The sequence below is a fragment of the Podarcis filfolensis genome (assembly GCF_964270895.1).
Source record: "Podarcis filfolensis genome assembly, chromosome: 17".
Taxonomy (NCBI): Eukaryota; Metazoa; Chordata; class Lepidosauria; order Squamata; family Lacertidae; genus Podarcis; species Podarcis filfolensis.
Genome location: NC_139621.1, coordinates 11,307,449 through 11,333,436, shown reverse-complemented (window position 1 = coordinate 11,333,436; position 25,988 = coordinate 11,307,449). Strand labels below are relative to the sequence as shown.

At 45.5% G+C, this 25,988-nt stretch overlaps 1 long non-coding RNA gene across 2 annotated transcripts; it reads right to left on the bottom strand.

The window, feature by feature from the left end:
• Window positions 1-4,275: 4,275 nt before the first annotated feature.
• Window positions 4,276-25,944, bottom strand: LOC310753093. Of its 2 annotated transcripts, none has more exons than XR_014543174.1 (3): window positions 25,865-25,944; window positions 11,600-11,668; window positions 4,276-4,436 (listed from the first exon to the last, which is right to left on the bottom strand). It is a non-coding gene; the product is annotated as an uncharacterized lncRNA (long non-coding RNA). The 2 variants fall into 2 exon arrangements; XR_014543175.1 differs by lacking the exon at window positions 25,865-25,944 and adding an exon at window positions 24,869-25,452.
• Between the last annotated feature and the right edge of the window lie 44 nt (window positions 25,945-25,988).

The window sequence follows — 25,988 nt, the reverse complement described above, 5'->3', positions numbered from 1 at the left end:
AAAACCATAGCTTTAACTGTACGGACCTTTGTTGGTTAGTTTACAATTATTTATATCCTGCTTTTCAGTATACAAGCGCTTCCAAGTAGTAAACAATGTATTTAAAAGTCACCAGGGTCCTTACCACAGGGCAGCTGATGGTAGAAAGGTCCTTTATTATTCTGCATGCCATGGAGTCAGAGAAAGCAAGGCCAGAAAAATAACACATGGGAAAGAAAAGCCTATGATAAAGATGCATGATTGCTATAGACGGCTGACAGATGGAGGGCCTGGCAGTCAGTCAATCAGCTGGCAAAGAGTGTGATGACATCAGCTGATGGTCCCTAAGCCAGATGCTTAAAAAGCTAAACATCCTCCCTTTAGCTGGCTCCTAAGACATGGGAGGGACCTTGCCCCAGGGACTTCAGACTGTATAGCAGGGGAAGTGGAGAAGAGAGTAAAGGACAGAATGTGCAGATTGGGAGGGGAGACTTCTGCATTTAATTTAGCGTCTCTAGCAGCTCAACACAACAGAAAGTGCATGTTTGCGTATGTATTTAAAAATGAAAGATCTTTTAGGTGAAGGGAAGGTGAAGGGAAAGCCGAAGATTTTATGGCATGACCCTACTAGCAAATCCACCTACCTTGTTGAGTCTGAAGCTAAAGAAATGGGATTTGCAATGTTTACACAAGTTTCTCAAGTTTAAAGTGATAAGCACTGATAAGAAGGCATCATCATATGACATTATTTGGAGTAAGACTCTCAGGCCTGGGGAACCCAAGCTTATGAGTGTGTTTTGTAGGATGGCTGAGAGAGGGGGAATGATTTGGGTGGGGGGTTGCGCTGAGGTCTGTTGAAAGACAAACAATGGACAAAGTTGTTCTCTCCATCAAACACACACACACACGTCTTATTTTCATAGAAATCATAGAATTGTAGACTTGGAAGGGACCCTGGGGGTCATCTAGTCCAACCCCCTGCAAATGCAGGAATATGCAGCTGTGTCATACGGGGATCAGACCTGAAACCTTGGGGTTATCAGCACCACACTCTAACCAACTAAGGTATCCAGTATGATTTTGTTCTTTCTGTATATGAGGCTGGTTTGGTGTTGGACTCCACCCCCAGCCTTTATTTCAAAAGTTGGCAATCCTAGCTTTGCAAGTCGATAATGAAATGGCCACCAACTGGTGGGAATGTGCATGAAAACACACGGTTTCTTCATCTATCTCCAGCCCCTTTCTCCCCACCAGCTTTGGTTCTTTTCCATTTTAACCCATTCCTGCTGCCATGTTAGCAGGGGAAAGAGAGCACAGAGAGATGTGCATTCATGAGACCAACAGTCACTATTGTAATCTGTGTCTTTATTTCAGAGCTTTTTGCCCCATTCCGTAGGTGGTGTTGGTTGCTTGGCATGCAAATAGATCTGAACTGAGGCTGCCCCAAACACTTCCTCCAGCTATGGTCTCCCTGAAAGATCCTTTGGAAGGAAGAAACAGGGCCCATTGTCACCAAACCTCAGAGGAAGGACAACAACCCAGATCTGCTGTATTTATCTCCTGTTGAAATGCAGAGCTATCTCTAGTTTGTGGCAAGCTTTGAAGCAGGGACTATGTCAGAACTGAAAGCTTAGAATGTGAGGGTACTTATACAATATTGACATACCATGAACCCAGGGCCAGCCCTTCCCCGAGGCAGAAAGAGGCAGCTGCCTCAGGTGGCAAATTTTGAGGGGTAGAAAGTGGCTAGAAATGTGTGCTGTGTGATGCGTCCTGCAGCCCCTAAGCTAGCTTGCTGCCCCAGTGGAGGACCCTGCTCTGCCACCAGTGCTGAAGTAAAATTCAACTACCAACCTAGTCGGATATTGTGCACAGAATGGCCTTCGCCTCAGGCATAAAAATGGCTTGGGCCGCACCTGCATAAACCTGGCTTCAGTGTTGCTGCGAAATGCAGAAGAGGACTTGAGTTGAATGAGCATGGGAAAGTGCAGAGTTGACGTTGTAGGCAAAAACAATATTGTGAGGCTATATAGAATGCATGTTACCGCTAAGATAGGGTGAAAGTCTAAGCAGGAGCCATAGCCTAGCCATTTCCATGCTTTTTTTGGCATCAGAAATCTGAATGTTAAACTGACGTCTTTGTTTTCTTAAATCCTGGCTCTTTCCCCCTCTAAAAAGCTGGCAAATGGTGCCATTGCACATTGTAAACACTGGAGGGAGCTGCAAGATAGCAACAAAGAAACCACATTTTCAAGCGGCCTCCATTTACATTGCACAGTTCCTCAAAATATGCAGTTCTCTGTGTTAGTTGCAGGAGATCGTAGGTCAGCTGAGTTCCGCTGCCCTCAGCAGTATCCTGACAGGACCCTGCTTTCTAGACCACAGTCCCTTGCCTAGATGCTGGAGACAAATCTTCAGTTGCCCAAACCCTGGATGTTTTTCCTACGGTAAGCTGCAAATTTCTGGAATTCCCAGAATCGCTTCCCCCACCCCCAGGAACTCCAAGAAATGTCTGCATTCATATTCAGACCATCAATGTAGGAGACCCCATTCTGTTTTCAGCTGTTTTGGTTCATGTTACTGACAAGAGAATTTTCCTCTCGCCAGCTGTTCATTCCTGCACATCTAATGCACAGTTCCTTCCCCGGGCATGGCTCCCCTGTTCCATAGCAATAACTGGTCTGTACCTCTGGAATTTTGATGGGGTTTTGAATCTCCATTAAATGGAGCGAGTGAAGACAGAGGCGGCTTTAGGGCAGCACAAGCAGTTCCCCCGCACAGGGCACCTTCCATCTTTCTTCCCAAAGCCTAGGAAGTGCCAGGCTTTGGGAGGGAGGTGTGAGGGCTCTGACAGGTCCTAGAGTCCTTTTGCCTCCTTTCCAAAACCTAGTTAGCGCTTGCCCAGCTTTGGAGAGGTGGCATGAGGGCTAGTGTGGTGGGTGTTGACCTGGCACAAAAGGTAAGTCCAGTCACAGTTAAGTCCAGTCGCAGACGACTCTGGGGTTGCTGCGTTCATCTCGCTTTACAGGCTGAGGGAGCCAGCGTTTGTCCGCAGACAGTTTTTTGGGTCATGTGGCCAGCATGACTAAGCCACTTCTGGCGCAATGGAACACCAAAACCAGAGCAGCACACGGAAACACCATTTACCTTCTCGCCGGAGCGGTACCTATTTATCTACCTGCACTTTTTGGCATGCTTTTGAACTGCTAGGTTGGCAGGAGCTGGGACCGAGCAAAGTGAGCTCACCCTGTCGCAGGGATTCGAACCGACAACCTTCTGATCAGCAAGCCCAAGAGGCTCAGTGGTTTAGACCACAGCGCCACCCGCGTCCCAAAAGGTAAAGGACCCCTGACAGTTAAGTCCAGTCACAGACGACTCTGAGGTTGCGGCGCTCATCTCGCTTTACAGGCTGAGGGAGCTAGCGTTTGTCCACAGACAGGGTGCCATATTACCAAGGTTCACCTCTGATGAAGATCTATATCAGGAACAATGGTGTAATAAAGATCTACATCAAGAGCAAGGGTAGGACAAGACCGGCAGTGCCTTCAGTTTGGAGGAGGATGATCTGGCCTGCAAGGAGCAAGCCACAGCCATCACTGTTAACCATGCCAGCTGCAGCAGTGGGCAATGCATTCCTTGGAGCCCAGATCTGCTGCCTCTGTGGATCCTGCCGACTGAGGCAGTCACTTCACCTTGCCTCATGAGTGGGCTGGCCCTGGCAATACTTTTGACTGGGACCCTGGTTGATCCAAGGGGGTCTAGTGGCTTTGCTACTGCCAGTCCCAAGTTTTGCGATGCTTTCTGTGTCCAAAGTGGGAGGATTTTGTTGCATGCTTGAGGAACTTTTAAGAGTAGAAAAACTGTACAGGTACTAACTGCATGTTCCTTCTGTTCTCCCTCCTTCATTGTCCTGTGCTCATAAGCTAAACCTGCATTAAGTTACATATCAGTGATTAGGCATTAATGAGCTGCAGCGCAGTGTCTGAGCGCACCGGTGTGAATAATGTAAGAACTGTGTGTTCAGCTAAGTCACTGTGGGCGAGGTCACCAGTTCTTGGGTCACAAAGCTCACTTAACTGAATCCTACACAATGGCATGGCCTCCAGCAGTTTCATCTGCTCCTTTGTTGAGCCTCTGATATCAGCAGAGATTATTAACCTTATACGCCTCAAGTTTGTTTAGTGCCATTACTTTCCCAAGCACGATTCACTCCTAACCGGAATTACACTCAGCACATTTTAAAAATGGGAGCACTGCTAAAATCTAGAATGCTCAGGTATCTCTCACTTGCCTGTGTCCGTTTTGCAGCTGCAGCTTGATCTGGCAGTCGATGTCGTCAAACCTCCTCTTGTATCAAGATCACACAGGGAGAAACATAGTCCACGTAACCCACTTTTGCAGAGCAGTTTTTTAAAGTAACAGGCTGTGGTGGATCCCATCGATGCCGTCATGAAACACTTTAAAAAGAAACAAATAACAATTGGTGACCTGCAATTTCTGTGGCAGATGGAAGCTCTTCATAAGCACCTGCTCCACTTTGTCTACTCCCACTCTAGCAGAGGGCTTGCCCCGTTCATAGTACTACACCGCAGATTCCCCCATGTGCTTTTTTTCTTTTTGGCTACTGTTTCTTTTGAATATTTTATATATTTGTCTTTAACTGTTTTTATCAATAGTTTTTATGTTTTATTTTATATTTTTATGCTGTGGTCTAAACCACTGAGCCTAAGGCTTGCTGATCAGAAGGTCTGTGGTTCAAATCCCCGCGACGGGGTGAACTCCCGTTGTTCAGTCCCAGCTCCTGCCAACCTAGCAGTTCGAAAGTATGTCAAAGTGCAAGTAGATTAATAGGTACCGCTCTGGCGGGAAGGTAAACGGTGTTTCCGTGCGCTGCTCTGGTTTCGCCAGAAGCGGCTTAGTCATGCTGGCCACATGACCTAGAAAAACTGTCTGTGGACAAACGCCGGCTCCCTCAGCCAACAAAGAGAGATGAGCACCCCAACCCCAGTGTCATTCGCGACTGGACTTATCTGTCAGGGGTCCCTTACCTTTACCTTTACCTAAGCCCCTTAGATGTTTTCTTAACAGTCACATATAAATGTTGTTAAATAAATACACAAGGAAACCTCCTTGTGGTAATAAAAGTGCCAGAGCACTTGCAAAGCTAAGCACGGTCTAATATGGTTTCAAATCCGATGGGGGACCACGTGTTGAGATTCCTGCATTGCAGGGGGTTGGACTAGATGACCCTTGGGCACCTTCCAACTCTACGATTCTATGATAGAGATGTAGAACACATGGTTCTCATTCCTCCAGTGTATTTACTGTGCTTCAGAAATAGCACAGCTGACAGGAAGCTCCACAACTTCAGTCAAGATAGCCACGCCAAGTCTCACCTTGAGTTTAAGCAATACAGTCCAGCCCCTATCTATTTAGGACCTCAACCCCCAATCCAGGAATGGGGAAACCTGTGTGGCCCTCCAGATGTTGTTCAACTCCAACAAGCATGGTCAGTGGTCAGGGATGACGGAAGATTGAAGTCCGACAAAGAAAGCACCCATGAATTAGAATTTAGTGTGAACATCATGTGTCACACTTTATTTTGTGTGGATCCCCGGATCAGACTGAAAATGTGTGCTGTTAAGGACTCAGAAAGATGCTCTGAAATATGAGGGTCTGTTTTGAACTGTAACCTCCACAGCCTTTGAGCGGGATAATAGGAGGGGGGACGGACCCAGGCTTCTGCCCTCTTGGACTGGCTAAATACAATTTTGATGCCTGTAGCTGAAAATCCACATCTTTCCCACTAATTAAGATAGATTTTACCCCATCTGGACATTCTCTTGCTCAAGCTTTATTGAAATGAGGTGTTGTTGTGAGGCGTATATATCCCATTCAAAACGACACAAAGACTCGGCTGCCTGAGGTGACTGGGCCACCACCACCACCTCCCCAATTCATATACAGTGGTACCTCGGGTTACATACGCTTCAGGTTACAGACTCCGCTAACCCAGAAATATTACCTCAGGTTAAGAACTTTGCTTCAGGATGAGAACAGAATTCGTGCTCTGGCAGCGCGGCAGCAAAAGGCCCCATTAGCTAAAGTGGTGCTTCAGGTTAAGAACAGCTTCAGGTTAAAAACGAACCTCCGGAACGAATTAAGTACTTAACCCGAGGTACCACTGTAGATGTCTGTGTGGAGAGAGATGCGGGAGGAACTGGGAGGAAGAACAGCAGCGCTTGGCTCTCCTCCTGTTGGCTGCACTTCGCTCACACACCTTGGTTTATTTAATACTTAGCTTTCCAGAGTGCTTCCAAGTGCTCAGAGCACTTCACGTACCCTGGGCTAGATCCAAAGAGGCCCTAGCAAGAGTCAAGGTGCTTCTGCCTGCCTGGGGAGGGGTAACGTGACCTGCTATTTCCATTTGCAGCTCCCTCGCATCACCTCTCACAACATTCTCCTGAGTCCCCTGGGGCAGCACAGGGAGCTAGCTGTAGCATGGAGGAGGGAGCTGGGTAAAGTCCCATTCCGCAAGTGGAGTTATGTTCACTCTTTGCTGGATCAAAGCCGTCCCCTTGCTGCAATCCTTACAACACTTTTGGAAGGAAGGTGGGCGTTATTGTCAGCACATTGCGCAAGGGAAGATGTGGCTAAGTGGGGCTTGCATAAGGCATCCTGGGGAATTCAGGGCAAAGGTGAGGCTCAAATGGGGGGCTTCATTGATCCATAACTGAGTCACTCCCTCCCCCCCCCGCCACACACAATTCTACACCAGCTCACTATTTAGATATTATTTGTTTAGTTGCTGCCTTTGTAGATGCCCTTCCAGGCAAAGAAGTTTACACTAACAATGTACAATTCAAGTCTTAAAAAATAAATCTAAGTTCCAATATGCAAAAAGTCTAACCAAACAGCAGAAAGCCTAAGCCAATCAAACGGAACGACAGCATAAGCCAAGTAACAAAGCTTTGAAAATCTAATTGCTGAGGGAACGGTGAAAAAGAGGGGAGAGTGTGTGTCTGCTGAATCTCCAGTGGAACAGAGCTTTAAGGAACAGAAAAAGACTAAAGCCACAATTTATGGTACCCAGAAAAAAGGACTTGGTTGGCAGATCTTAAGGCCTGCTGAGGCTCATACAAGATAAGATGCTTCCTGAAATAGGCAAGACTGGGCTTTAAAGATGAAGGCCAAAACCTTGAATTGAACGCAGGAAGAGCCTGGCAGCCAATAAAGATGTTTCAAAATGGTGGTTGTGTGTTTACAATGCCTTCAGCCCTTTAGCAGACAGGTTCTGAACCAGCTGAAGCTTCTGAACTGTCTTCAAGAGCAGTCACAGCAGACTCTCTAAGCCATGGAAGTCATCAATACAAGAATGACCATAGATGCCTCAGGGGAAGCCTTCCACAGGTTGCAGGCTACATCAGTCCCAGTATAGACAATGGTCAGGGACAATGGAGCTGTGGTCCAACAACATCTGGAGGGCTATATCGCATTGACTGTATCAGAGCTAGAGCCTAACCTAGCAACAGGAACAACTGGACTATTATCCAATGGTGATGGAAAGAACTCCAGACCACAGTGGTTACATGAGCATCTTGGAACTATGCTGAGCCCAGAAGTGCTTCCCAATTGTGAACATGATCCCTAAAGGACAAATGCAAAGCCATGAACCCTGAATAACTCAGTTGGTTAGAGCATGGTGCTGATAATGCCAAGGTTGCAGGTTCAATTCCCATATGGGACATCTGCATATTCCTGCATTGCAGGGGGTTGGACTAGATGAGCCTCAAGGTCCCATCCAAATCTACAATTCTATGATTCTATGAAGAGAAGATTATTTCCGCAACCAACCTGTTTACTGAGCCTACCTCCACCATCTCTGTATTGACTCTTGTCTGGGTTGAACTATTTATTCATCCTCGTCTGGACCACCACTGACCAGGTACTCATTAAGGGTGGCAAAAGCCCCACCTCAACATGATGAAAAGGAGAAATAGAGCTGAGTGTCATCAGCATTTTGATGCTACTGGACTCCAAATCTCTGAACAACTTCACCCAGTAGTACAATGTAGATGTTCAAAAGCCTGGGAGATTATTTTGTCTTTTTTGTGGTAAACCACTTTGAGATTTTCTCTACAATCAAGCAATATATGTATTTCACAAAATAAATAAATAGAATCCCATGGAAAGGAACAAGACTTTCCTAGATGCAACATCCAGAATACAGTGGTACCTCGAGTTAAGTACTTAATTCGTTCCGGAGGTCCGTTCTTAACCTGAAACTGTTCTTAACCTGAGGTACCACTTTAGCTAATGGGGCCTCCCGCTGCCGCTGGAGCACGATTTCTGTTCTCACCCTGAAGCAAAGTTCTTAACCCAAGGTAATATTTCTGGGTTAGCGGAGTCTGTAACCTGAAGCGTATGTAACACGAGGTACCACTGTATGTATGTCAGGAAGCAATGGAACAATCACAATACATGATCTCCAGACACTCAGCAATACTCTCTTGCTAATTCCTGAGCCCTCAACTTGCACTGGCAACTCTTGAAAGTGACCAGGACCCGCCCAGAAGAATTCAAGAAAAGTGCTGTGTTAAGACTTTAAGAGGGCACAGAACTTCTTTGTTCCATGTGACTAACTGGACTGTTGCAGAGAAACAGAGACATAAACAAGTCTTCTTTCAAATCTTGCTCACTTCTTTCTGACAACAGATACAGCTATCTTCCCAAGCATGTATTACTTTCAACTTTTGATTCAACTTTTGAAAGGTCGGCTTCAGCTCCTCCCACATTCAAACGTATTGCAAAAAATGGGATATATTTATGATTCCTGGTTCCTAGTTCCTTACTTGCATGAAAGGTCAAAACACAGTTCAACCAGAAAAGATTGGAAGTTTATATGCCCAGGAAGCAACTTCAGCAATGTACAGGGTTTTACCCTCTTAGCAAAATGTTCCATACACCTGAACTCGTTTTCACAACACAAAATGCAATACACTGCTAGCTATTCCTGCCGTAGAGAGTATTTCTGAGCTAAGGCATCAACAATCTTCTATTATCTGATTGGGTAAATTTCTACAAATAAACACCCACATTTTTGCAAGATGATACGTGGGTTAGTAACCTGTAGGTGGAGAAATGATTGAAACTTGGACAAAGGCTCAGCTGTGTCTTTATTTTTTCCCCCTCCAGCTTTTTACTTTACAGTTTGAGGGCACAACACATATTCACTACAGTACCATGAATTACACCTCCATTTAGGATTATTAGAGCAACATTGGACACTGATGAATGTAAGATACTTTCAATTTTATTCAGGTATCAGGAAATAAACTGTGCTCTGCAAGTCAGAACACACAATTTCTTTGGCTCACAATTGCTCAGTCAATGGAAGAAACTATAGGTTTCTGGGGAGTGGGGGGGGTGAGGTGCCTCCCTCTGCTTACACTATGTGACAATAATCATGGAAACTTTCCTTGGGAACGACAACTAATATGTTGAGCTATCCTTATTCATCATGGCAACAGCCTTTGAAATGTCCTGAACCTCTCCCAGGACTGGGCTCAAAATTGGGGCAATTTGCAGCTCAAAATGTGCTGCTTGTATGCAAATGTTTACTCAAACGTTTTAAAGTTAAAACTGTGCGCTCGTATCTCCCTTCCCTGATCCCTTTCCCTTCATCTTTAAGCAGTTCTCCCTGCTGAAAAGTTTTCTGCGTCTTCCCTTTCTTTAGGCTCAACACACTTTCCAAGTGTTGCCCACATTTTCCTGTCTGTGTCTGCTGCTCTCCATTTTGGTTTTTCCCGCTTCCACCATGGCTGCTCTCTTTCCCTTCTTGACATCCCTCTTCTTCTTTTTGTCTGCCTCTGTTCATCTTTCTCACAGCTCTCCTCTGTGCTCCTTGCTGCTGTCTCTCGCTCCCCCCCCCCCCGTCTCCTTGGTTTCTTTTCAGTCACCTTCGCTGGAATGTTGGCAGCAACCTTTCTCTCCCCCAGCCCACCCCACCCTCCCATGCCTGAAAACAAAGAAACTAAATAAATTAAATATCTCAAAAAGCCTGTTGGCTGGCGAATTCTGCTTCTGAAGGCTCTGCATTCTGAAAGTCTTTCTTCTCCCTGTAGTCAGTGAATAGTTATGCTCTCTAGCCACCCCACCCCTCCAGACCTTGTGAGTGATGGATTACACTGCAGTAAAGGCTGGGAGCACTGCAGAAAGAAAAGGCTGGAGAGGGGAGGAGCAGAAGAAAAGACAGGGTGGGAAGGAGAGGGATGAATGTGTGTGTGTGCATGCGTGCGTGCATGGGCGCATGTGTGCAGACGGCGCCATTCTATCTTTGGCTGAGTAGATAGAACTGGGCTTTGAGACAGGGAGCCAAAAGACAGACTCTTGCCACTGACTGCTGTATCTAAAGCAAAGCTGCAGCGAACAGAAGCACACAGGAAGAAAAAAACAGCAGAAAGAGCACTTTTGCCAGAGAGGCACATCTCAGAACATAGGATACGGCTTGGAATGCAGAACTACTGTGTTTCCTTTGTGGTATGACCCATGCTCCACAACTGCACGCTTCTTTGCACCAGCTAATGCAAAACAGCCTGTGCTGGTGATGCGAAAATGTGCAAAGAGTTGAGATGTGTGCAATAAGGAAATGTGACAATATGACCTTCAGGTCAGAACTGGCAATGCTGGCTGAGTGGGGTGCAGCTTAAATGCTCCAGGAATGGTGCAGTGGGAAGGTCTAACGGTACTGGGAACACTGTGTGAGCCAGAACAAGAAGATACCATCCCTGACCGGCTAGCTCCAAGACATGCAGTGAAACTTTTGGAATTAGGTGCCTCAGAACATGTGCATCATAGCAAAGTGAAAAAGCAGGGAGCACTCTATGGTGCATTTTGGAATATTTTGAAATTTGAAAAAAAATCTATTTGAAAAAAATAGATTGTTTGCACAAAGGACTCTCTTCAATTCTGTGTCCCATGCTTCATTTTATCTTCCCTCTCTCCCTCTATTTCTGCTCTGAATTCCATTTATTCTTCTCACCATCCCCCACAGCTTTCCCCTCATCTTGATTCCTTTTTGCCTCTTTTAAAAGCTGTCACTTCCTTTCCTTTCCTTCCATGCTTCTTCCTATTCCATCATCATTTGGAATCTTCTCTCTCTCTCCCATTGTCTCCTCCAGTCCCTCATTTGTTTCACCTATGCTGTTTCTCCATTCTCACATTTAGTGCAGGAAAACCAAGTGCATTCTAAGCAATCTTTCATTGTGATCAGTTCTGATTCAGGCAGGCAATAGTAACGAGGACTTGTAACTGATTGTGGCAGCCTTTTTTCTCATGCTCAGATAGGGTACTTCCCAAAAGGAGGAAGCAAGCAATGCGGATGGGAGGAAAGAAAGTGGAGGAGGGGAAAGGGAGTGTTTGCTGTTTGTGCAATCAGCTTTCAGGAAGAGTCCCCACCCTGCAACTGCTACCCTCACTATCTCCTCCTCCCCTGCTGCTACTGAAGCCTCCCTTGCAAGCTTGGCTTAGGTTCCCTTCCCGCTATTCCCTTCTTTCCCCATCTGCATCCTTCCTCCTAGCATCACAGTGTATCAGAGGCAGCTGCCATCTACACACTGACCTACTTCTCCCTTCAAAGCATCTCCTCCTCCTCCTCCTCCTCCTCCTCTGCTTCCAGCAATTGCAGTGTCTGAAATAGAAAGAAGGTGGGGAGAGAGCAATTATCGGTTCATATCCTCAGTAAGCACAACATTCACCCTTTATGTAAGGCTACCCCACAGAGGAAATGGGTTATCAGGAGAGACCTTCCCCCACATTGCTTTTGAACATATGTGGTTATATTTACAGCCAGTACAGAACTATATGGTTAAAGGATGAAGCTGGAGAAAAAAATGAGGGAAAGGATAACTTTCCCACAATGAGACCAATCACTTCACCACTTTTACTATTTCAAAACACAGGCACACAGGGTGTTGTAAGAACAAGGATATAAATAGAGGCTTTTAAAATTGGTTAATAAAGGCATACAGATTGCAGGGCAAATGGTGAAACATTCTTGAAAGGCACACGTTTTTCATGCCAACACGGGACACTCAAATGAAAATTCAGATCTGGCCAGCCCTGCTATTTGCTGAAGGATGTCTGGCAATCTGGCAGGAGTGAGATTTAAGAAAGGATGGAATGCAGGAAGAGTAGAGTGAATTAGCCATGGATAGACAGAGGTAGAAAGAAAAAGAAGAGCACAATGGCTCTACACTTCAAGTAACAAACATAATTTCTGCAGACACAGTTTCACAGGTCTTTTACACAGACAGCATATACAGCACAGTTAACATTTCACGCTATAGTAGATAACAAAACTGCATTTTTAAAAAGACACTAATGCTTGGGCTGAGCCGTAGCTACGCAAGGGGAGGGGCTAGCCAGGTTTTTTTGCCCTGTGACACCTCCAGAGGGGCACCACTGAGGCTCCCAACCTGTGTGGGTGTGGGTGTGTATGCAAATGTGCCTGGGTGTGTGTGCCAAACTGGGTCTTTGAGCTGGGTGATATAACGCTTAGTTTTGCCCCTGGCTTGGGAGCCCCATTCCAATCTCAAGATATTGGCATGTGTACAGAGATGTTTAAAAATGCAGGTATACGACACACACTTGGTTTTTGCTGCAAGGAATACCTGCAGCAGTTATGTCTGACACGTGGAGTCCAGAGCCACAAAGGAGAACAAAAGTGGGAAGGAGAACAGTCCAAGAAGAGGAAGATGGGATAATTACCAATGCATTCCTTCCACCTTGTTACTACTACACCTGGAAAATACATTTTCTTGCATTAACTAAGACGCACACAGTTCCAAACAAAGAAGTGCAGTTTTGGCCTCAGACTGGTACAGGGTAAAAGGCTTAAGCTTTATTTTCCCATGATATTCTGCCTCCTGTTTGATATGGCACGCATAAACAGAAACAACACCAATGGCTTTCCTGCCCTTCCCTATTTTTCTCTCTTCTCTGGGTCTTCTCCTCAGGATGTGAGATGAGGTTTTACATTTCAGACTTGGTCCCAATGAGGCTTTTGGTCAGACTTCACTTCTCCTAATCGAATCAGCCCTTAAAAGCTATGGACAAACTTCAGGGGAGCACATTCTGATATTTGTAGATGCCATTTTTGGATTGTTCCCATTTGTTCTCCATTAGTGGATACTATCTAATATTAAATGTTGATCAAATGACTTCAGAACAAAAGTGTACCTCCGTGTTTTGTTTGGGGCGACAGGCTGAAATACACCCATTTTTAATAAATGAATGAATGAATGAATGAATCTTTTGCTCTATTAGCATTCATTGGTTCTACAAAGTGCTTTCCAGCCTGGATCTCACTCATCTAACAATTGTATGAAGGAAGCCATCAATAGCCCCATTTTGCAGTGAGAGTAACATACACAATCATTTCAATCGTGGCCAGGCAGTAACCACCACATAACGGAGCAGAGAACTATTAACACTGCCTTATAAAGTGATAGGTGAGGACTACATGACCCATGTGGTCCCTTCCATTTCTATGGCTCTTCAATTCTAGGTTTCTATGAATATGGCGGGACATGGGTGGCGCTGTGGGTTAAACCACAGAGCCTAGGACTTGCCGATCAGAAGGTTGGCGGTTCAAATCCCCGCGACACAGTGAGCTCCCGTTGCTCGGTCCCTGCTCCTGCCAACCTAGCAGTTCGAAAGCACGTCAAAGTGCAAGTAGATAAATAGGTACCGCTCCGGCGGGAAGGTAAACGGCATTTCTGTGCTCTGCTCTGGTTCACCAGAAGCGGCTTAGTCATGCTGGCCACATGACCCGGAAGCTGTACGCCGGCTCCCTTGGCCAATAAAACGAGATGAGCGCCGCAACCCCAGTGTCGGTCATGACCGGACCTAATGGCCAGGGGTCCCTTTACTATGAATATGGCAGGTGGTGCTTCCCTCCCATCGCTCCACCTCCATCCTCAGGCAAAGCTTTGCACACCAACTTAAAGGCGGCAGCCTCAGAAGGCATAATGGAAGGGTCAGTAAAAGAGATGGGTTGGCAACACTGCTCCAGTCCTCCCAGCCTCCTTATGGAGATTCTGCGGCATGCCGGATCTTGGTGGTTCACACGAGTGAATGTCAGAGTAGGACCTGGGAGAAAACAGGATTCAAATCCTCCCCAGCCAGCCATGAAGCTCCCTGAGTGAGCTTGGCTCAGTCACTGTCTCAGCCAGCCTAGCCTACCTCACATGGTTTTTGTGGGGATAAAATGGGGAGATGGAGAACCCTGCCTGCCACCTTGAGCTCCTCGCTAGATTATAAATGTGACAATTCAAATTCTAATTAATTAATGTGCGCCAACTTAATCTGGGAGAGCAAGCTCCGCTGAGATTTACTTAGACGTGTAGGGCTGCGGTGTTAGGAAGGGAATAAAAGCAATCGCTTTGGGACCAGCTGCACCCCTTTCTCCACTTCCCCTTGGTTCAATCCCGCAAGCAGAAGCGACGGCGGCAGCATCCTTTGGATAGGAAGGGACGGCCCCGGGGAAGGAGAAGCGTTCAGGCGCGTTCCTGTCCTTCTGAGGAGGTGGAGTCGCGGCCGCCGCCGCCCCTTTGGTGCTGCTGCTGCTTTCTGCTTCTGCTGAGGCCGGTTCTAGCCGGCTTGCACCAGAAGATGGCAAGGCGGCGCCGCAAAGCTGCAAAAGTCGCTGCCTGTGGTTCTCCAGCTGGCGCGCGAGGAAGGCAGGAAAGGGGAGGAGGAGGCGGCGCGCAAGCGGCTGCAGGCCCCGCGAACGCGCGCGCCACGTCCCCCACCCACTTCCCTGGGACGCAGAGCGCTCCTCCTCCCTCCTCTTCCCACTGATCGCCCCAGGGAAGAGGTCTGGCTGCGTTCTTGGACTCCTCGGCGGCCTGGCGCAAGGGAAGCATCTTGCCAGCCAACGCCCAGGTTTCCCAGGCTGGGCCTGGGTGCTGTCTTGGAAGAAGGCGCTCCGCCCCAGAAAGGCAGGGGACGCGCTTCTCACGCGCTTGGCTGAAATGCGCAAGCAGGCAGAGCCATCCACAAACACACACACACGGAAATGGGGAGGGAAGCTGCAGCCTCGTAAGAGGCGAATGTGCTGCTGCAGGACATCTCCTTAGTAAGCAGGCAACAGACTCCGTGTGCCACGTGCATGAAGCCGCTGCAAAGAACGGAGCTGCGGCGCGCTCCCCACGTCTGGTTTTCTGATCTGGCATCCGTTCAGGGCTAGTGTGCGTACTTCCCCCTTGCGCCAGGTCCTCTGGAAATCGATACTGGGAGGACTAGCTCTCCAAAGGCCCATGAATAAATGATCAGGGTCCAGCTTGCTGCTAAGGCAGGCAGAATACCAGGATCGGCGTCGGTGACACTAAAACAGTCCACTTTAGGAAGCTGAGTGCTGTACCGTTTTCCCTCTGCTGCAGTTTTTGCCTCCTTGGGATCAGCAGGAGCTGTGCAAGGGTGCTGGCACAATGGTGCAGTTCTTAGTCGCTTCAGCGGCATTGGACAGGAGAACCTCTGAGTGGGAATTATTCCATGGAGTAGAGTTTGCCTTCCTGCCTTAATGGTGCCTAAAGTCTGCAATCTGAGAGGGATGTTTCATGGCAGGGCTGCCCTTGCAAGGTCTTGGATGTAACTGATAGGCACTGGGTTGGATAACTGGGTTGGCTAATGCAGGGGTGGCTCCAAATGGGTTTGTGAATAGCAGGAATGCTACACGGTGTTTGCAGACCCAAATATGTCAGTATTCTTTCCCATTGCATCTCTGCCACAGTTGCACCTCACTTTTTCCCATTTTCTCTCCAAAGCTCATTTTATTTTATTTATAATCAAATGAAAATGTAGGCAGATTGTGTGATCATACAGTAGTCCCCCAGCAAAATTCCAGTTAATTTCCACAGATCTGCATTGCCTCCTTGCACTTTTTTAAGGTATGTTCTGATCTCAGAAACTATTGATCTATTGTACACTATAATTGTACAGCTATTAATCACACTTGGCAATACTACATGCATGCTTTTCTTTGGACAAAGGAACATAATATTAAGGGCCCAATCCTATACTTCAGCTACATGGGCTGGGGGGCTATTGGATATGGTGATTGCCTCCCTACACTGGCAGCATGTGAGATATGCCACCACCGTGTGAGAGCCACTAATATGACTGCACAGATATGCTGGGGTATGTTGCTCTGGTATAACAGTCAAAATGGAGATGAGACATGGGCAAGACAGGGAAGAAACAGGCTCTCATCAAATCCTATATGCCAGTTTGCTGCTGCAATTGTTTCTCGTGTCTCTCCTGCCTTGCCATATGCCAATACTATATTGTCCCCAACAGCTTCATTTAGATGTTAAAGCCTTGGGGAAAAGACTGTATTCTATGGCACCCTACAGTATAACTGTCAGAGGACAGTGGAACAATTATCCAATGTTACCTACCCCCAGGCCGGTGCAAAGGGGGGCGGGCAGCCGGGTACACCTGCCCCAGCAATCACAGAAGTATGCCTACCACTATAATGCTCCCTTCTAGCAATGTCACCCAAACATATCCTGGTCTGTCCCAATCACTCACACGCTCACCAACCTTCCCGCTGGAAGAATCACACCAGTGTTCATGCATCCCTTATACTCTCACACAAACTACCCTCATGCATCCACATGTACTGTCATCACACTAGCTATCATGGGGGAAAATGACTTGCTGATAAACACCATACAATATTCTAGCTATAAGGATAACATATAATAATGAGTTCTAGCACTCATCCCTTCCCTACTTCGTCAGGAGTCACAAACAATCCTCCCTATCTCTCACTCATAGCATCTGCCACAAATTGGTAGATAATTACTGGCAATTGGACTCAATCAAATGCAGCTACTTAGACCAGCTTGGTGCCCCCCAGATGTTTTTGACTACAATTCCCATCAGCCCCAGCCAGCAGGGCTCTGCAAGCTGTGAAATAAAGGTTTGAACTTTCAAGAAAAGTGACTGCCTTTCAAATGTTGATGAAAGTCAGGGCATGTTTTTAAAGGGGGATGCCACAACTATGTTATTTATTTATTTTTTGATGATGATTTTGAAGATCTATGCCTCTATTCAAAAAAAGCTTCCCCAAGATGGCACATAGTCATTATAAAATATATTAAAATGACATGTTCAAATATATAAAAGGATGTCACATAGAGGAGGGAGAAAGGTTGTTTTCTGCTGCTCCAGAGAAGCGGACACGGAGCAATGGATCCAAACTAGAAGAAAGAAGATTCCACCTAAACATTAGGAAGAACTTCCTGACAGTAAGAGCTGTTCGACAGTGGAATTTGCTGCCAAGGAGTGTGGTGGAGTCTCCTTCTTTGGAGGTCTTTAAGCAGAGGCTTGACAACCATATGTCAGGAGTGCTCTGATGGTGTTTCCTGCTTGGCAGGGGGTTGGACTCGATGGCCCTTGTGGTCTCTTCCAACTCTATGATTCTATGAACATAATTGTCTTAAATTGTAAAACAGAGAGCAGTATAAAATGCTTCACACCAGGAGAAAAGACACATTATTTAAATCTGTTGATTTAAATACACCATTAATGAATACAGCAGTAGGAAATATGTCTGACAGGGAAGTTCTTACTTGAGTTCAAAGGGAAAGGGATAGAATACATGCATCTGCAATATACATTTAGAAAGCATGCATTTGCCTAAAAGATGGATAGAGACAACTGTTCGCTTTTTTAACAGTTAAAAGAAGGCTTCAGAATCAATACACGCCATGCCTAGTGACCCTAGGATGATGTCTGTATCTGCATTCCAACATATTTTGATAATGTGGAACAGTGATGAAATTGCTTTTCTCCACCCCCTGAAAGTCAGCCAAGAATGTCAGCTGCCTGTAGGCCCATCCATATTCTCACATGACTAAAGACATTTATTCAGACAAGAGACTTTGCATTATGCTTTTGAAATTTATTTGTCAATCCTTGAATCACAATTCAGTATGAAATAGTACTGAACGATTCAAAGAACCAATTGAGTAGTTGACACAAACATTTCTCAAGAAATCAAATGACCAGAACTTACAAGTACAAATTTCTTATATTCGAATCAAAGAGTGAGTTCAAAGTCTAAATAGTACCATCTTTGTGTAAAGCCACCATTCAAGAAACCTAGAGTTGTATCCAACTAAGTTTTACTTAGAACAGACCCTTTGAAATTAATAGACCTACCTTAGACATGCGAATTCATTTCCGTTCATTCTACTCTGAATAAAACTTTGTGGAATACCACCCCAGGACTCAATTTGTTTATTTGGGCAAACGCTTCATCACCCTCATGCCTGAGGTGTAAAGAAAAAATGAAGCATATTAAATTACTAAACAAAGAAAAGGGTGGGGAGGAACATTAACATGTCAAACACAAGCAGAAGTGCCTCACAACTGCTAATGCAGGGATATGACACTAGTCTAGATAAAGTTGGATTCCAACTCTGCCTGCATCTTCTATGTTGTAGTTCGAATCCCCGCGGCAGGGTGAGCTCCCGTCTTTCGGTCCCAGCTCCTGCCCACCTAGCAGTTCGAAAGCACCCCTAAGTGCAAGTAGATAAATAGGTACCGCTTTATAGCGGGAAGGTAAACGGCGTATCCGTGTGCTGCGCTGGTGCTGGCTCGCCAGAGCAGCTCCGTCACACTGGCCACGTGACCCGGAAGTGTCTCCAGACAGCGCTGGCCCCCGGCCTCTTAAGTGAGATGGGCGCACAACCCTAGAGTCGGACACGACTGGCCCGTATGGGCAGGGGTACCTTTACCTTTACCTTATACCAGATTTAATTATTCTTTAGATACAGCAGATTATTTTTTTAATACTCTAACGTGCTTTAGTGGATTGTCATCAATTATGTTGTTGTTCGCCACCTTGGTGACTTCTTGTTTAAAAGTTGTGTATAAATTGTTTTAATAAATGAACCATCCTGAACCTTATTTTTTCCTTAGAACCTAACTCACCTTGCTCTGGGTTGGGGAAAAAGATTTTAAGAGCGCAGCCTAAGTCCTGCTGTGGAAATGTCCCTATACAGTGCACTCTTTTTTCTTTCTCATGCTTTCTCTCAGAAGGGAACCAATAAAATATTTTTTCCTCCTTCTGACATGGTTCATAGGTGCTTTTTTAAGGAAAAGGTGTCTGCCTCATCCCCATACATGCTCATGGCTCACTCAGCCATGGAGGGTATGCCTGCCATTATGGAGGGTCACAATGAGCCCTTTTCTTCCTTTTGAATGGCATATGGACACTGGACTGCCAGCCTAAACTGAAAGTGGTAATGCCTGGAGTTGTTTCAACCAGAGTTCTGCAAATTGCATCAGATATAGACATTTTTCTTCCTGCTCCAGTTCCCATAGCTGAAGGGAAGGTCCAATAGCTACAGGTGCCACCACTACTCTTCCTAGTTAAGAGAAAGGTTTCAGGCTAGAGAAAGTTCTTCCCCTTATTATTTTAGAAGCAGAATCCATTCTAGGGGTATGTCCAGAAGTCAGGTTACATTTTTCTGCCTCCCCTATCTTTCCAAAGGCAATCCTGGGGGCAAAGTGCTTTTCCTGTTGCTGTGTTCTGTGTTGATTGCCCCTTAAGAGAGAATGGTTCTTCCATTAAGCTCTAGGCCCCAGCCCTGCAAATCTAGGGAGCTGCTCTCCTTTCCATTGGTTCTTTTGCTAGGGCTTCCTCCATTGATGGTAAGGGTTCTAATAATACTTTTGAAGAAGAATAGTGCACAGGGGCAAATCAGATTCTTTTTGGTCTGGTATGCTCTGGACACCTTTCAGTTAAATGTTTCAGAAACTCTTCCAGCACCCACCAAACCAGTTGGAATGGACCTACCTTTTCCTACTCTGTTTGTCTCAGGTTCCTTGGTTCCTTTCCTGGTGTGTGAATTTGCCATAAGAAAATAAAGAATGGGCTGAACCCTTTGGGTGGGGTAAACCATCCCTTTCTTGTTCAAGAAATTATATCACCCAAGGATATTTTAACAAGTGTTATGTGAAGAGATGGTTTAGTGGCTCCCTTAACTCCTAAAGCTATTTCACCCATTAATTTGGATGAGATGATGTGGGGCTGACACGAACCCCTTGACATGTTGAAATAATGTATTAAAGGGATTGTGGGACCCTCCCTGTTGCCATGCTCTCCTAATATCTGCATGTTCAAATTACATCAGAAGTTCTACTTGTGTACACTGGTACATGAGTAGAAGTTTTGATGTAACTTTGAATGTGTGGTCAGAAGAATGTGAGGGTGGTGTGGGGGCATGGCTTTTCCATGTGGCCCCATGCCCCCTTCCCATCTTCTCTAAATACATTGAGGGGTTATGTGAACCCCCAGATTGCATAGTATACCTTGCATAGGAGAGTTGAGGCTTTAGCCCTAGCCTTTGAGCCTCCTCGGCTTCTTCATAACTTGCCAGGGCTGCCCTCATATCAGCAAATTAGATTAACCTCACCAGCAGTCTTTTTCACAGATGCTTTCCTAGATGCTTTGCAAACAGAAACCCACTCAAACAAGAGAGAGGCTGTCTATGTGTGCCTCCTAAAAAAAGGGACCAGAAACCCTCCACTTTGAAACATTCCTTTCATCCCTCTTTTCTTCCCAGAATAGATGTGACAACAACAGGCCCAAATGGCATTCTTCCAAGTCAAAAGGCAGCTCCATATATTCTTAACCCTTTGGTAACAAGCCCTCTCTTCCTCATGACTACAGGGATGCCAGCCTTAACTTCTTCCTTTTAGTAGCAAACTTCAGGCCTGGAGGACCATCAGTTCATTAAGGAGGATGTTACAAATGCTTCATAAATGCTCTTTTTTTGGATACTTCCATATTTTGTTGGATTGAGTCATTCCATCCCCTATCTGCAGCATGGAAGAACACAAGTTGAAATGTGTGCAGCAGAGGGCAACCAAGATGATGAAGGGTCTGGAAATAAAGCTTTATGAGGGAACGGCTGAATGAACTGGGTATGTTCAGCCCGGGGAAGAAAAGATTGAGAGGTGATATGATACCCATCTTCAAATATCTGAAGGGCTGTCACAGTAATGATGGAGCAAGCTTGTTTTCTGCTGCTCCAGAGGGTAGGATCTGAGCGAATGGCTTCACATTACAAGAAAGGAGATTCCGACTAAACATTAGGAAGAACTTTCTGATGGTAAGAACTGTTTGACATCGGAACAGGCTACTTCAGAAGGCGATGGACTTTCCTTCATTGGAGGTTTTTAAACAGAGGCTGGATGTCCATCTGTGAGGGATTCTTTAGTTGTGGTTCCTGCATTGCAGGAGGTTGGGCTAGATAACACTTGTCCCTGATCCAGCTCTACAATTGTATGATTCTATTGCCTCCACATTCACACTCACCCTTGTCATTGCACTTTCTAGGATTCGCTTGAAGGAACAACCAGTTCCAGTTTGGAGCCCTTTCCTTCAGTATCTTCTCCAGCCTCTGAAGCGTCTGAGAACCCTGACTGCTCATCCATTTTACATAGATTATTTTTATTAGTGTCCCTTCCTTCAGCCAAGGAATTGGAACATCCACCTTACCTCAGCTGAGGTATCTCAGCATCCTAGTAAACAAAACCTGCCCAATAGATCCAGCATCCAGGAGTTCTCCTCAATACATGTCTGAACAGTGTTTCTCTCTCAGAAGAGAGGATTTTGACCCCTTCAGAATAAGTTACCCAGTTCATCTTCAATCCCTCACCAGACTGCTAGGCAAGATGATTTGCATCATGGTTAGTCTCTTCAAAAACCTTTCTGTTACCCTTCTACGATGAGACCCTATCTTTCTTAAATCCTTCCCTAAGCAGTTCACAAGAGCTAGCACTTCAAGCAAGTCATCGAGACAGGAGTTCCTGCACTGTTCCATCAGCCTAGAGACTAGGGCCGGATTTACATATAAGTTAAACAAGCTCTAGCTTAGGGCCCCACTCTCTTGGAGCCCCCCCCCAAAATTTAAATGATGTACATTTCCAAAATATAAGACAAAAAACAAATAAAATAAAACTTACATACAGCAACAGTGTTTTGTGTTGTGTAGGTTTCTATGATGTAAGTAATAGGCCCTGCCTGCTAGCCTGCTCCCTGAAATATCACATAAAAAGGGCCCCATTACCTTCAGTAGCTTAGGGCTGCATCAAACCTAAATCTGGCTCTGCTAGAAACTGTGGTAATAACTGGTGTCAACCAGTCTAGCTGAGCCATGCAAGCTGAGCAATGTTTAAGGGACATGGTGGCAGAAGGAGACCTCTTGCAGCATAAGCCTCTTTGAACTTTGGGTGAGTCAACTTCCATTGAAAGCCTTTCCTAAATGACACAGTTCCAGAGATATCCTTGTTCACCCGGACAGCATATGTACTAAGTCTTATGTCAACAGACAAGCAGGAATGAGTTTTCCACAGCTCCTCAAAGAGGTGATCTGTTCGCTTCCTTGAGCAGAAACTTATTACTTCCCTGGTAACCCAGAATCTGAGGAGAGGGCTTCTGGAATACTTTTCAGGAGGTCTGGTTCTTATTTCCAGAACAATCAAGAGAATTGGGAATCAGAAGACACATATCATCTTTATTGCCCCCCCATTTCCTACAGGTTTCAGACTCTCAATCCATGATCTCTTCTGGAAATTCTGGATTGCTGCATGACATGCCTCCTCCTACAACTGCCTGGAGGTTGAAAGGCAGACTCTTGTAGCCCCGAGCTGCCACCCCAGAGTAATTTCCACTCTTTTAGTCTCATGCAAATCTCCCACCTCTGTACCAATAATACTTTGGTTTCTACCCCCTTATACATGATTTCAAAATAAACTTAACAGAATAGAAGGGCCTTTTAAAAGGCTGTGACAAGTCAGACACAGCAGCCCTTGGAGCTTCCAGGCCTTCATATAAATTTCTTGAAAAGATGGATTTCTGCTCTTTCCAGCATAACTGCAAGTTCTGGAGGACATCCCATTTCTTCTAATACCTGCAAACTTCCTATCTGATATCTCCACCTCCAGTTCGCTGTATGCCTTCTTGGAGTCTAAATGTGGCTTTCAAAGTTCCTCCTTGGAGCTTATTTAAACCCCTTGAAGCTGCTTCCCTTAATTTACTCACCCTCAAAACCAACTTGCTACTGATTGTAAACCTCAGCACACTGGGTTTTTGAGATCTGGGCCTTTTCTGTAGAACTTGAACTATGTATTCCCAAAATGACAAGAATTATCCTGTGTTATTACCCTTCAAGTTAACATTAATTTGACCTATCATGGAGCAGGGGATTGATCTTGCCATTCTTTAGCTCTTATCTCCCAAAGAACAAGTGCCACGTTTCAGGAAAGAACCCCCCTGGATGAAATGTTCAAAACAGCCTCTTGGGTCTCTGTAGACAGGCCACTACAGGACTGAAACATATGCCACTATTTAACGCAGTTTCCTAAAGCAGGATCCATAACAACCTGTATATCCTAGGGCTCAGAATATGTGGGGGTATTTGGATACCAAGTTCTCCCTTCCAGGGATGTACAGTGGTACCTCGGTTTTTTAACGTCTCCGTTGACAAATGTTTTGGAACTTGAACGCCGTAAACCCAGAAGTAAATGCTTCGATTTTCGAACACGCCTTGGAAGTCAAACATGCCACATGGCTTTGATATTGTGTTTTCCTTATTGAGACTTTCGTTTTGAGTTTTTGAATGTTTTGGAACTCCAACAGTCTTCTGGAACAGATTACATTCGAAAACCAAGGTATCACTGTACTACTTTTTAAAAATACCAGTCAGAAGTGTCTTCCTGCCCATGTGGAGAGAAAGTATTATTTTTACCCTGATGAACATTTATTCTCATGGGTAGGACATCCTGCCCATCTCTGCATTTACTCCAGTTACTATGAATCTTATATTTTCCAGATTTTGTTTGATTTTTTGGAGAGTGGGAATTATCTTGCTCTCTCTGTTCCAATTAATATGATCTGTTGGTTTCATTTCTTCCCATTCTATGGTGGTAGTTCTTCTTTCTAGCTCTTTCTATTGCAGATGCTTTTTCTTTAATTTGCTATGTAATTGAGTATATGGTGAGCATTTCTCACCTTACAGGAAGTGACTTTTTAGCCCTGTTTTCACAGTCCCAGAGGCAGGACCTAACTGAATCCGGAATGTCCTCTGCCCCCAACCTGAATTCTCATCAGGTAAGAACTGCATTCCTCCACCATCCAAGACTTATCTCTGCTGTGTAACATTGTTGTAAAAGTATTGAATTGCATATGTCAGGAGTAGGCAACCTTTTTCTGACCAGTGGGGCAGATCTTAATCTCCTCACCCATGGTGGGACAAATCTGACAGGGCAGGGCAAGAGCACCTACCTGTCAGTCACCTGATGCCATAGTGATGTCAGGTGGTGCTATATTTTGAGGCCCTTGTTGTCGCAACTTCAAAGTACTGTACAATGCAGGGCAGTTTTTTAAAGGGCTTTCAAACAGACCTGCGCTGTTCTTTGAACTTTGGGTTTTTGGAGGTTCAAAGAGCAATGCTGGGAGAGAGAAGTAGCTTCCAGTGTCCATCAGCTGTTGAGTAGAAGCAGGCCTTACTCTAGCAAAGGAATGATCTGGAGCTCACTTTAAGCTACTGATAGTTCCTTTTCAAAAATGTATTTATTAAACATTTATTAAACACTGAATTTTTATAAGTACATAGTTTCCTGATAAGTTCTTTTTGAAGCCCTGCCCTTATCCACCCCACACCTGACATCATGTGTAGAGACTGTGTGTAGGGCAGGTGGACGTAACACCCCCAAAATGGCCCAGCAAGCCACATCTTGGATGATATGGGTACATGTGGGTGAAGAAAGTTCCATATAAATATTAAAGGTTGTGAAAATTACTTACATAAAATGAGTTTAAGTGGGAAGGTGGCTTTGAAGATGTGTGAGCATGAATTCCTGGAAGTTGCTCCATAGGGTTAAGAGAACTCATGTTAGGCAATGTGCGGCAAGCTGGGGGGCAGCAGCAATATTAGGCAGCAGCCCTAAACAATAGGTGGTTTCTACACTCATCTGTAATATGGAAATAACACTGGCTTGCTTCATAAGGTTGCTGTGTGTAGTGTGTTCATTTAGAAGAGTTCATCTTGCCTGTCTCCTAGGAATTCACCACTAGCGTAGCATAAACCATACAAGGCACTCTGGCATGCGTTAAAATACTTGGTAAGTGATTTGATGACGTTTTGTGGCACTTCAGTTAAAAAAATCAAGAGAATTTATGAGGTTCAGTGTCCTGAGTCCATGTTTTTGTGCTGTGGTGGTGCAGGAAACACACAGCCCATGTATTTTTGTGGTGCAAACTGTGGGCAGGGGTGATCTGATGACAGTTTAGGTAGAATCCATGTGGATACGTGGAGTGGATTGACATTTCTGCCTCATAGTGGTGCTGTGAAGCCCTGGATCTGTGCCCCCCCCATTTCATGATGCCTTTTGGGGGGAGCCAATTCATGTATGTGTGTCCGCAGAACCCCTCGCTTTTGCACCAGGATGGCTCTGCAATTTTCACAGTTCAGCTGATGAATGTTGATGCAAAGTGCAATTTAGCAGTTTTTTCGGGGGGGGGGGCTGCCATGTAAAAACCACGTGCTGATTCTTGGTTTTGTGCCACGGCACCGGGTGTGGCAATTTTCCTGGCTGAGGGTGTAGCTTTGCCACCTGCAGTTTGATGGTGGAGGGCGGTGAGTGTCCCACCCCATGGAACGATGCTGACAGTATTTTTAGGAACGTGACAGTTATTGAAATCCAGATCATTTCTCTCCTCCTTTTCAGCGTTATCCCACTCCTTTTTCCCTCAGAGCCCTCGCTGTGAGGCGTTCGCACCTCAGGGCAAGCGCGGGCTTACGTTTGCGCGTTTTCTTTTCACTCCAGAGGCCTACAAAGCGAGCGAATACGACGAAAATAATATATTTTTGGCGGGGAGGGGGAAATGTAGAACTCGCCACGAATTCTTGGGGTGCGTGGGGTTA